The sequence below is a fragment of the Vombatus ursinus genome, unplaced genomic scaffold, assembly GCF_900497805.2.
Source record: "Vombatus ursinus unplaced genomic scaffold, bare-nosed wombat genome assembly UNPS02014852.1, whole genome shotgun sequence".
NCBI lineage: Eukaryota > Metazoa > Chordata > Mammalia > Diprotodontia > Vombatidae > Vombatus > Vombatus ursinus.
Window position 1 is genome coordinate 13,048,030 of NW_020954630.1, and position 12,708 is coordinate 13,060,737.

Here is a 12,708-nt window from a genome sequence, read left to right on the forward strand (position 1 = left end):
ATATTTCTATATATTTCATTCAAATAAAGAAAATTAGTCCTCTTTTTCAATGCTTCAAAGCAAAAGTTTTACCTTTGTATCCACTATAGATACCCATGAGTTAAACAAGACAAATTGAAAGAGGTGTTTCAAAACGCAAGGAGCATAATATAACATGCTCCTGTGCTTCCATAGGCTTTTCCTTTGTACAGAAGTTTTTTATTGTATTGAAACAATACAATTCTAATTGAATTGGAACCATAGTGTTTGTTACATTTTAATTGCTCAATATCAACCTGAATGTGTATATCCATTTCCTGTATTTTATGCTTCCTTTGTAAAAAGAAATGTGAGTAAAAGATATGTCCAGGTCTGCAAATGCTGATAAAAAAAATCAAGCAGACCTAGTTAAGATTTCCTTGCTATCTATGTAATAACAATAGTCTTTTGTACTGAGTGGTATTACAAGGAAAGTGTACTGATTCCTGAGGATATAGTAAGAGTCTTTTTGTTGAAGAATAGTCCTAGTCATTGAAATCATTCCTTCATTTGCCATAGACTACACAGTGTTCTTTGGAAAGCCTTTCCAACATTCCTCCTAAAGGCTCCAATGTGACATGGAGCAGAAGACAAATCTGCCCCAATATATTATAAGTTCCAATGCAAATGAATGGGAGTTTGATCTCATGTTTTCCTCTAGAAGTATGTTTGTCTTCTATAGAGATATAATGTATCACTGAAAATGGAAACTGGTGTGATTCAGGGCATTTTTTTTTTTTACTTCCTATATCTCCCCTATTGTCATCAATCTGCATTGAGGTCCATTAGGTTTTATTTGCAAAACAAGAGTTATTCTCATTCAGGAAATTTTCTCAACAAATTAAATATAACCTGGAAATGGATAATAGGAAATTAGCTTAATTTGAATAAAAATATTCCTTAATGGAAAACTCAAGAAGCACTGTCACATACTGAATTCAAATAAAGAAGGTTGTTCTTGGTTAAAGTAAAAAAAAAAATTAGAATTAGGCAATTGGATTTTAATGACTCCGTGAACATCAAAAAACAATAAAACAGAGTCAAAAGAATGAAAAATAGAAGAAAATGTGAAATACATTATCAGAAAAAAAACAACTGACTTGGAAAATAGATTGAGAGATAATTTAAGAATTATTAAACTAACAGAAAGCCATGATCAAAAAATGGTCCTAGACAACATATATCAAGAAATTGTAAAGAAAAACCATCTTGATACCCAAGAACCAGAGGATAAAACTGAAAAGGAAAAAATCCAACAATTATCTCCTGGGATTCCAAAATGAAAACTCCCATGATTATTATAGCCAAATTCCAGAGTTTGCAGGTCAAGAAGAAATTACTCCAAACAGCCAGAAAGAAACAATTCAAATACTGTGGAGCCAGTCAGGATCACACAAGATTTATCAGATTCTACATTCAAGAAGCAGAGAGCTTGGAATATGATATTTGGGGGGTAAAAAAGCTAGGATTACAACCAAGAATCAGTGATCCAGCAAAACTGAATATAGACCTTTAAGGAGGAAAATGGGTATTTAATGAAATAGAGAACTTTCAAATATTCCTGATGAAAAGACCAGAGCTGACTAGAAAATATGACTTTCAAATACAAGACTCAAGAGAAGCATAAAAAAGTAAACAAGAAAGAGTAATCAAAAGATACTCAATAAAGTTAAACTGTTTATATTCCTATATAGGAAGATGATACACATAACTCCTAAGAAATTTGTCATTATTAGGGCAGTTAGGAGTTTGCATAGACAGATGGCATGAATTTCAGTCAATTATATTGGAATGATCTCCAAAAAAGGAGTGAGAAAGAGAGATGCACTGGGAAACCGGGGGGGAGGGAGAGGTAGAATGAGGAAAATTATCTCACATTAAAGAGGTACACAAAAAAGTTTTTACAGTGGAGGGGAAATGAGGGGGCTGATGGCAGGCAATACTTCAATCTCATTCTCATCAGAATTGGTTCAAAGAGGAACACACACACACACACACACACACACAGAGTCAGCTATGTATAGAAATGTAACTAACCCAATAAGGAAATAGGAGGGGAAGGGGATAAGAGATAGAGGATAAGGGCTGAAGGGGATTGAAAGAGGCATTGGTCAGAAGCAAAACAGACTTTTGAGGAAGGACAAGATAAAAAGACAGAGGATAAACAGAAGAAAATGGGATGAAGGAAATGCACAACAATCATAATTGTGAATGTGAATGGGACGAGCTCCCCATAAAATGGAAGCAGATAGCAAGAATGGATTAGAAATCAGAATCCAACAACATGTTGATCACAGGAGACATACTTGAAACAAACACAGTGAATTAAAATAAAGGGCTAGAAAGGTCAAGAATATCAAAGGAATCAATGAAAAAAATATGAAGGAAAGTGGTCTAGTCCTACTAGATTCAAACTGCATTATTAAGCAGTAATTATCAAAAACAGTCTGGTAATGGTGGGATCAGTGGAAGAGATTGGGTAAATGACAGATCAGGCCTACACACCAAGCTGCAGCCCATGAGCCCACTTATGGCCCACCAAAAATCTAGAGAATGTTTTCCTCTACATTTTTTGTGGGCCACCCGAAATCCTTTCGCAGGCTGCAGGTTGTGCAGGCCTGCAACAGGTTACAGTAAATGACCATAGTAATCTAGTATATGATCAACCCAAAGATCCAAGCTTTTAGGACAAAAACTCATTATCTGACAAAAACTGCTAGGAAACTGAAAAAACAGTATGGCAGAAACTAGGTCCAGTACAACATCTCACACTCTCTACTAAGATAAGGTCAAAAAGGGTACATGATTTACACAATAAAGAGTGATACCATCAGCAAATTAAAGGAACATAGAATAGTTTACCTGTCAGATCTATGGATAAGGGAAGAATTTAGGACCAAACCAGATATACAGAGCATTACAAAATATAAAATAGATAATTTTGATTATAAAAAAATTAAATAGTTTTTGCACAGACAAAACCAATGCAACCAAAATTAGACAAAAAACTGGGAAAAATTACTGCAGCAAGTATCTCTGATAAAGGCTTCATTTCTCAGATATATAGAGAACTGAGTTAAATTTATAAGAATATGTCATTCCCCAATTGATAAATGGTCAAAGGATATGAACAGGCATTTTTTAGACAAATCAAAGCTATCTATAGTCATATGAAAAAATGCTTCAAGTTACTATTTATTAGAGAAAGGCAAATTAAAACAACTCTGAGGTACCATCTCCTATCAGATTGGCTAATATGACAGAAGGGGAAAATGACATGCTAGAGGGGATATGGAAAAATTGCAACACTAATGCACTGTTGGGAGAGTTGTGAACTGACCCAACAATTCTGGGGAGCAATTTAGAACACTGCCCAACGGGCTATAAAACTGTGCATACCCTTTGATCCAGCAATATCATTGCTAGGTCTATATCCCAAAGAGATTTTTAAAAGGACGGTTGGTGGGAGGAGGCCCTACTTATACAAAATTATTTAAGGTAGGTCTTTTTGTGGTGGTAAAGAAATGGAAATTGAGGGACTGTCCCTTAATTGGGGAAGGGCTAAACAAGCTGTGGTATATGATTGTGATGGAATATTATTTTAGTATAAGAAATAACAAGCAGCATGATTTCAGAAAAAACCTGGATTTATATGAACTGACGCAAAGTGAGAACTAGGAGAACACTGAATACAATAATAGTAATATTGTAAGATGAAGAACTATGAGTAACTTATCTATGCTCAACAATACAATGATCCAAGACAATCCCAAACTTATGATGAAACACGATCTGCCTCCAGACAAAGAACTGATATTGTCTGAAAGTAGACTGAAACACATTTTCTTTCTTTTCTTTTCTTGTTTGAGTCTTCTTGTCCAAAATGATTAATATGGGAATGTTTTACATGACTGCACATGTATAACCTCTATCAGATTTCTTACCATCTTATGCAAGGGGAGGGAGGGAGCGATAGAATTTGGAACTCAAAACTTTAAAAAAAAATGTTGAAAAAAATTTTTTAACATGTAATTTGGGAAAAATTAAATATTTTAAAAAAATAAATGGCTGGAGCAGAAAAAGATATGCTTCAACTGAAGAAAAAAAGTCAGGAGCAGCAATCATCTCGGACAAAGCAAAAGCAAAAAAGAGACCTAATTAAAAGACATAATTGGGAAAACTACATTTTGCTAAAAGGTACCATAGACAAAAACAATAATGTAAGACAGCAAGTTTCTCTGACAAAGGTCTCATTTCTCAAATATATATCAAGTATAGAATGGAGTCAACTTTATAAAAATAAGAGCCATTTCCAAATTGATAAATGATCGAAGCATATAAACAGGCAATTTTCAGAAGAAATCAAAGTTATCTGTAGTCACGTGAAAAAAATGCTCTAAATCACTACTGATTAGAGACAGGAAAATTAAAACAACTCTGAGGTACCATCTCACACCTATCAGAAATGACAAATGCTGGAGGGAACAAGGGAAAAACAGGTACACTAATGAACTGCTGGTGGAATATTGAACTGGTCTAACCATTCTGGAGAGCAATTTGGAACTATGCCCAAAGGGCTATAAAACTGTGGACCCTTTGATACAACAATACCACTATTAGGTCTGTATCTCAAAGAGATCAAAGGAAAAGGAAAAGGACCTATACATATATATATATATATATATACACACACACACACAAATATCTATGGCAGCTCTTTTAGTGGTGGCAAAGAATTTAAAATTGAGGGAATGTTCATCAATTGGGGAATGGCTAAACAGGTTATGACATATAATTGTGATGGAGTACTATTACGCTATAAGAAATTATCATTCCTTATGATGGAGGAGGGATTTCTTATTTTGGGGAAGTAGTTTCAGAAAAGCATGGCAAGACCTATATGAACTGATACAAACTGAAGTGAGAAGAACCAGGAGATCATTGTGCACTGTAAGAGCAATGTTGTAACGTTGATCAATGGTGAAAATCTTGGCTATTTTGATCAACACAATGATCTAAGACACTTCCAAAGGACTCATGATGAAAAAATGCTAGCCACCTGCAGAGAGAGAACTGATGAACTGAGTGCAAATTGTTGAAGTATAATTTTCTCACTTTATTTTTCTTGCTTTAAAAAAGAATATAACTAATACGGAAATGTTTTGCATGATTTCAAATATTTATAATTGATGTTGTTTTTCGCCTTGGTGGGGGAGGGATGGGGCAGAGAGAGAATTTGAAACTCAAAATTTAAAAACAATGTTAGAAATAAATATATAATAATTTTTTTAAAAAAAAAGAGTAAAGGTTCCTAGCCTTTTTGGGCACCTTCCTTCATGGTGGCCTTCTTCATAGCAAACTTGTGCTATGTCAGGGTCAGTCTGCTCTGCTGCAGCCAGCCCCCATACTCGCTTACATTCTACAGGAGGGTACAGTATGTAAACAGAAGAGAATGAAACAAGGATGATCTGAGGTTAGATTTTCCATAGGCCATGGTTTCCAAACTTTATGTAGTGATGCCTCCCCCCCTTTCATAAAACAATCTGGGTAAATAATTTTTGCTCATATTTTATTCAAATAAAATTAGGAATTTGTTACAAATTTTATAATAAATGTTAAACTCATTTACAATTCTGACATTTGTAACATTAAATAAAAAATATTATGATGGATAGGCTTTTCAGTGGAAAGTTTCTCAAAACATGGTGTAATGGATGCTTATGTGTTTTTCAGCCACTAACCAAGACTGATTATTTTGTCTTTATAGTAGATCTAGCAGAAAACCCCACTTCAAACAGTTAAGATGTTATAAATAGTAATAAAATCTGTTTATTTTGAAAAGGTAGAGAACTCCTCATTCCCAAGCATAAGGGTTTTTTTGTTTTTTTTTTTGGTTTAAACACTTGAAGTAATATTACAAGTTGTCTATTAATCATTTTCTGTCAGATGGAGTAAAATGAAGTATATCTGTCCATGCCAAAAGTTTATTTATTCACACTTAGGAATACTTATGTCTTTAAAATTAAAAAAAAATTTGTTTCTATAGGTTAGTGAAATGATTAATAATGTTTTAATAAGTTATTTCTTCCATTTCATTTTTATGGTGGGTATTTTTTAAGTTGGAAATACACTATTTAGTAATCTTATTCATACTTCTTTCTCATAGTTGTAGTAACTTTACTTTTTAGGGTAAGATTAAAAATTTGAAAACTTTGCACTGATTTAGAGTATTCAATTAAAAAAAAGTTCACCAAATATGTACATTTCAGGAGAAAATTGTACAATAAAATCAATGTTTCATCTTTATCATCACTATGAAAAAAAAAAGCCATTTCTTCTTTTAGTTTAAACACCCTTCCAAGTGTTTTGGTGTAATAAAGTCAATGTTTCATAGTAATATAGAGGTGCTCTATATCGTGCACTCAAGTCATCACAAAATTTTTGTGAAGTCTTCCTTTGAAGAGACTGTTTGTTGAACATGAAAATCCATATGTGGCTTCTCATGTTTCTTGGTACATGTGATTGTCTGTGAAGCATGCAATATGTCCATATTGCTCAGGAAGGCTCATTCTGAACTGGTTTTTGTGAACCTGCATTTCATTCTGAACAGTGACTGGGCTCCATCACGGAGTCTTGTACAATTGTTTCATATCATTTTCATTAAAAACTTTTTTTCAGTTATATTAAAATTTCCTCTTGCTACAGCATTGCCACCAACAGTTTTGCAGAGTAATATATCTTCTATATTATCAGTTTCAACAAAACACTGGAAATACATAAATTAACAAACTTCCCTAACCACTTGGAAAGCAAAATAGGAAGATTTCAGTTTTTTCAATTAATTAACTGAAGACAAAGATCTTCAAACAGACAGTCTTCTTATTTCAACATCTGTCAATGCAATCAGTAAAAGCTACTTTGCATATGATTTGCCAAACACTGTCCTGATTTTGTTATTATCTGAAAAACTAGCACCAACATTTCTCCTTACCCAATGATGCTTTTCACACTTAGCAATTCTGTACACAACCTTAAATCATTCAGGTAATACTTTTGATGCCACAGAGCTTTTTTTTGGAAAAAAAAAAGTTTACTAAAATCACCTAATTATCTCTGCAATAATTACTTTGTCTCAACATAGCCTATGTGCACACTCACTTCAGTTGTTAGGTTTCAAGCTAACTGGAAAGAAAGCATTTGTACAAAACAAATAGCCTTCCTTTTCCACCAATAACAAAAACTTAATGAATCCCAATGATAATGTAGAGCACATTTACTAATTTGTTAATCGTTTTCTGAATTTGGGCCATTTATTTTGTTTCTGCATTTATTATTCTGCTATTTAAGCTGTCTCTACTGTCTTAGCTAATACCAGTTTCAGAGCTTGAGTGGATGGATCTTCTCCTTAAGCTAGTTTTGTAATTTATTCATCACAAAGAGATATTATTTCACTTTAAAGAACTAGAAAATAAAATGACAATAAAATTTAATTACTAAAAATTTCAAGTGATTGTCTATAACCATTTCTGAGTTATTTCAACTTTTGAAAAGTTAAGTTTTTAGAAACTAGCTTTTTATGTGATACATGCCAAAATGAATGACATTGAGAAACAGAAGGTGTCCCATAAGTCTTAATGCATTTTTAAGCTCTAATAATTGGAAAAGTATAAATAGCAAACTTACTAAAATATTTGAAAGGTTAATTAAAAAATTTAAGTATTACTAACATTCATCATAAGCACTGTTCTGCCGTACACTGTGCTACTCAATTATTTTAACTTTGTAAAGCTTTCATCAGCAGCTGCTCGATGACTCTAAGGATTGCATGTGTAATCCTAGCCTTAAGATCATCCAAAGAATGAAGTTTTGATGCATACATGACAGGTTTGATGTGACTGTCTTCAGAAAGAGTATAAAAGAGATAGATCAAATGATGGAGGTATTCAAGGACCACTACAATCCACCAGTCTGGAAAGTGATATCCAGAAACCCTCTTACACATACAATATGTCATGACAGTTGCCAAGTCTTAAAATTAAAAGTAAAAATTATTCAAGATTCATAGAACTAAATATGTAAACGAAATTTAAATTAAACTCAAATTACTAATAATTTTGCATTTATTCTTCTTAAGTTCTTAAAGCATAAAACGGAACTAGACTTTTAGGATGCCCTGTATAAGTTACCATGGGACTTGTAACTTTGATCTGAAGATTTTTTTAACTTTGGGTTTTCAAAGTTCATGTACAAATGCAGTAAGTAAACAGCTCAATGACAGAACTCATCTATATCATAAACTTATACAATGGCAGATGACACACGACATGAAAATTAAAAATATACTGTTTCAGATTTGACCTTGTTTTTGTATACCACATTAAATAATAGTCACATTGTTGTCAAAGTAAAATTACCTGGTTATGTGGCTTTGGTTGACTTTGAACTTTGTTTTCATTGAAAAAGTATTTTGGCCAGGGTTGAGCTACAAAATCTTGAATAACTTTGTTCTTCCCCCATTCCCCCAATCTACTGCTGTATCTGATGATACTTGAGCTGAGCTTTGGAGGAAGCAAGGGAGAGGTGAAAAGTGCCTCTATCCCAGTTACGGGTCACAGCCTGTGCCAAAGGCATAGACGGGTAGCCTACAGAATTCTGATTCTGGAAAGTAAGCCAGTTTGCCTGAAACATACAGTAGAGTGTATAGAGAATATTATGGCATTTCTGGCAAGGTTAAGTAGAAACTACATCATGGAGACTTTCAATATCAGGCTGAAAAGTTTGTATTTAATGTTATAGGCCATCTTTGAGCAAAGAAGTGCATGGTCACCTGTGCATCAGGAATTTGGCAATAGTTAGAGAATGCTTTAGAGAGGGAGGAAAAATCAAAGAGGCCAGTCAGAAAGTCAGTGTAATATATTGTCCAAGTGGGAGACTATAATGGTGACCATGGGAATGGACCAATGCAACAGATGTTATGGAAAATCAATGACCTAGCAACTGATTGGATTTGGGGAGTGTGAGGGAGATAGAACAGATTAAGATGGTTCCACCTTAATGGTTTGGGAATCTGGATAACTGGAAGAGTAGTGGTACCCTCAACAGAAACAGGAAGTTTGAAGGGGGAAAGGGGAAGAATGGTGAAGATGAATTGTTTTAGATATGTATAAAATGCCTAAGGGGTATCCAGGTGGAAATGTCTAGTAATAGATGATAATGCTGAAGTGGAGTTCAGGAATTTATGGTGTGTGTATGTACACACACACAAGCACAAATATTTATATACACATATATAAATTAGGAGCAAGGTAAATAAGACACTAAAATAGCAACTTTCTTGACTCCTGCACTAAATATCTCCTGGGAGCACTAGCCCACTCACTAAAGAATGCCTTCTGTATTCTCTCCCATCACCCAACCTAGCAAGAACAAGACACTATCACGCAGTTTGTTACTGGTCAACATTGGCAGCAGTCTTTTGGCTGAATTACAGCCTACTAAAGTTTCCTAAACTTACTAAGTTTAGCTTTAGGGAGTGTACAGTTTTTAAATGCTGGCCTTACTTCACATGCCACCATGTACCGTTTCATTTCTCCACACCTCACCACTTTTAAAATTTACCCAGCTTCCTTTAAACCTCTCATGCTGGGAGATGCTATCCCAAAACTTTCCCCTAATGTGAGCAATACTCAAGTCTTATGTAGGCACGTTCCCTTAAATGTGTGATGGTGAAACTCAAGCTGTGGTTGACCAAGGTGAAAGATGTAGGACATAAAAGTTGGTGATTTCTTGGGATGAGGTACAGCTAAAGTGGATGGGGATAAAGAAGAGGTAGAAGATCTTTTTTGCCTCAGGACACAATCACAGGGATAAATGGAGCAGGAGCAAATACTTTGCATGCCATTGGATGGAAAACTCAGTAGACTGGGGTTTCTATTCTCCATAGGCCTGGAATTATTGACCACTAGATAAGGAAGAGGAAGTTCTAGGATTAATTACTGCTAACACAATAGATGGAGGGGAGGGGGTATAAGAAGCCAGTGGAAGCAGCAGTTTGGTCCAAGGAGTTGGGTCAGTAAGTCATTGGTATTTGGCTTTTCTAATTTAAACTGAGTTCACACTAAACTTGAATACCATAAACCTATCCCTACAAGGCATCTCAGATATAAAACAAGTATTTTGGCTCTCAATCTCTTGATGGAAAGTCTTTTTTTTGGTGTTGTTTTTTATTTTGTTAAGATTCATTAATTTATTTTTAGTTTTCAACATTCACATCCACAAGATTTTGAGTTCCACATTTTCTCCCCATCTTGTCCCTCCCCTCACCCCAAGATGGCATGCATTCTGAATACCCTTTCCCCTAATCTGTGCTCCCTTCTATCTCTCTCCCCCCTTCTCTTATCCCCTTCCCCTTCAGTTTTCCCATAAGGCAGGACAGATTTCTATATCACAATGCTGTATATCTTATTTCCCAGTTGCATGTGAAAACAATTTTTTTTGAACATTTGTTTTTAAAACTTTGGGTTCCAAATTTTCTCCCTTCCTCCCTCCCCACTCACCCTCAATGAGAAGGCAAGCAACTCAATACAGGTTAAACGTGTGTAGTCATGTAAAACATTTCCATAGTAGTCACATTGAGAAAAACTAAGTATATTTCCCTTAATCCTATCCTGCCCCCCATTTATTCTATTCTCTCTTTTGACCCTGTCCCTCTTCAGAAGGTTTTGATTACCCTCTCCTTCAATCTGCCCTCCCCTCTATCATCCCCCTGCTCTCTTATCCCCTTCCCCCCTATTTTCCTGCAGGGTAAGATAGCTTTCCATACCCAAATGAGTATGTATGTTATTCCCTCCTTAAGCCAAAACCGATGAGAGTAAGATTATTCATTCCTTCTCACCTTCCCCCGCTTCCCCTCCACTGTAAAAATCTTTGTTTTGTCTGTTTTCTCCCAGTATAATCCTCTCTCATCCCTTAATTTTTTTCTTCAGGTATCACCCATTCATCTTCAACTCACCCTGTGCCCTCTATCTATCAACCTATCTAGACACATAATTTTTCCCCCCTCCAACTACCCTAATATTGATAAAGGTCTCATGAGTTACAAATAATCAGCTTTCCATGTAGGAATGTAAACAGTTCAACCTTAATAAGTCCCCTATGATTTCCCTTTCCTGTTTACCTCTTCATGTTTCTCTTGAATCTTATATTTGAAAGTCAGATTTTCTGTTCAGCTCTGGTCTCTTCATCAAGAATGCTTGAAAATCCTTTATTTCGGGGCAGCTAGGGGGTGCAGTGGATAGAGCACCGGCCCTGAAGTCAGGAGGACCTGAGTTCAAATCCGGCCTCAGACCAAACACTTGACACTTACTAGCTGTGTGACCATGGGCAAGTAACTTAACCCCAACTGTCTTAAAAAAAAAAAGTCCTCTATTTCACTGAATTTCCATTTTTTTCCTTGAAGGATTATACTCAGCTTTGCTGGGTAGATGATTCTAGGTTGTAGTCCTAACTCCTTTGCCCTCTGGAATATCATACTCCATGCCCTCTGGACCCTTAATGTAGAAGCTGCTAAATCCTGTGTTATCCTGATTGTGTTTTCACAATATCTGAATTCTTTCTGGCTGCTTGCAATATTTTCTCCTTGACCTGGGAACTCTGGAATTTGGCTATAATTTTCTCGGCAGTTTTCATGTTGGGATCTCTTTCAGGAGGTGATCAGTGGAGTCTTTCAATTTCTATTTTATACTAGTTCTAGAATATCAGGGCAGTTTTCCTTGATAATTTCTTGAAAAATGATGTCCAGGCTCTTTTTTTTTTACCATGGCTTTCAGACAGTCCAATAATTTTTAATTTATCTCTTGTGGATCTATCTTCCAGGTCAGTTGTTTGTCCAATGAGATATTTCATTGTCTTCTATTTTTTCATTCTTTTGGTTTTGTTTTATAATTTCTTGATTTCTCATGAAGTGACTAGCTTCCAATTACTCCATTCCAATTTTTAACGATTTTCTTCAATAAGCTTCTAGACTTCCTTTTCCATTTGGCCACTAAGGCATTCCTCTCCTCATTGGTTTTTTGGATCTCTTTTGCAATTTGGGTTAGGCTATTTTTTAAGGCGTTATTTTCTTCAGGATTTTTTTGGGGGGGTTTCCTTTAGCAAGCTGTCAACTTATTTTTCATGATTTTCTTGCATCACTCTCATTTCTCTTCCCAGTTTTTCCTCTACTTCTCTTACTTCCTTCTCAAAGTCCTTTTTGAGCTCTTCCATGTCCTGGGACTGATTGATATTTTTCTTGGAGACTTTGGATGTAGGAGCTTTGATTTTGTTGTCTTCTAGTCGTATGTTCTGATCTTCTTTGTTACCAAGAAGAGATTCTATGGTCTGACTATTTTTGTGCAGTTTGTTCACAATCCCAGACAACTACTTGAGTTTTAAACTCTTTATTAAGGTAGGGATCTGTTTCCAGTGTGGAGAATGTACTGTCCCAAGCTTCTGGAGTTTTGTGCAGCTGTTTTCAGAGATACTTCTAGGGACCTGTAAGTTTTCAGTTCTTCCAAGGTACAAGGGCAAGGTGTTTACTCCTTTTCTGGCCTGTGCTCTGGTCTATGAGTGACCACAAGTACTCTCTTCTGCCTTGGAACTGTGAGGATTCCCTCTCCACCACTACCCCAAGCTCTGCCACACCAGTGCTCC

The 12,708-nt window shown here is 35.4% G+C and overlaps 1 protein-coding gene across 1 annotated transcript in view; it reads right to left on the reverse strand.

Moving 5' to 3' along the window:
- Positions 1 to 1,998: 1,998 nt before the first annotated feature.
- Positions 1,999 to 12,708, reverse strand: part of LARP4B (La ribonucleoprotein domain family member 4B) — a 161,879-nt gene continuing 151,169 nt past the window's right edge. Inside the window, exon 18 of the transcript XR_003567214.1 lies at positions 1,999 to 2,025. The gene's annotated coding sequence lies outside the window, so the exon portion shown is untranslated. The remainder of the gene's footprint in view (positions 2,026 to 12,708) is intronic.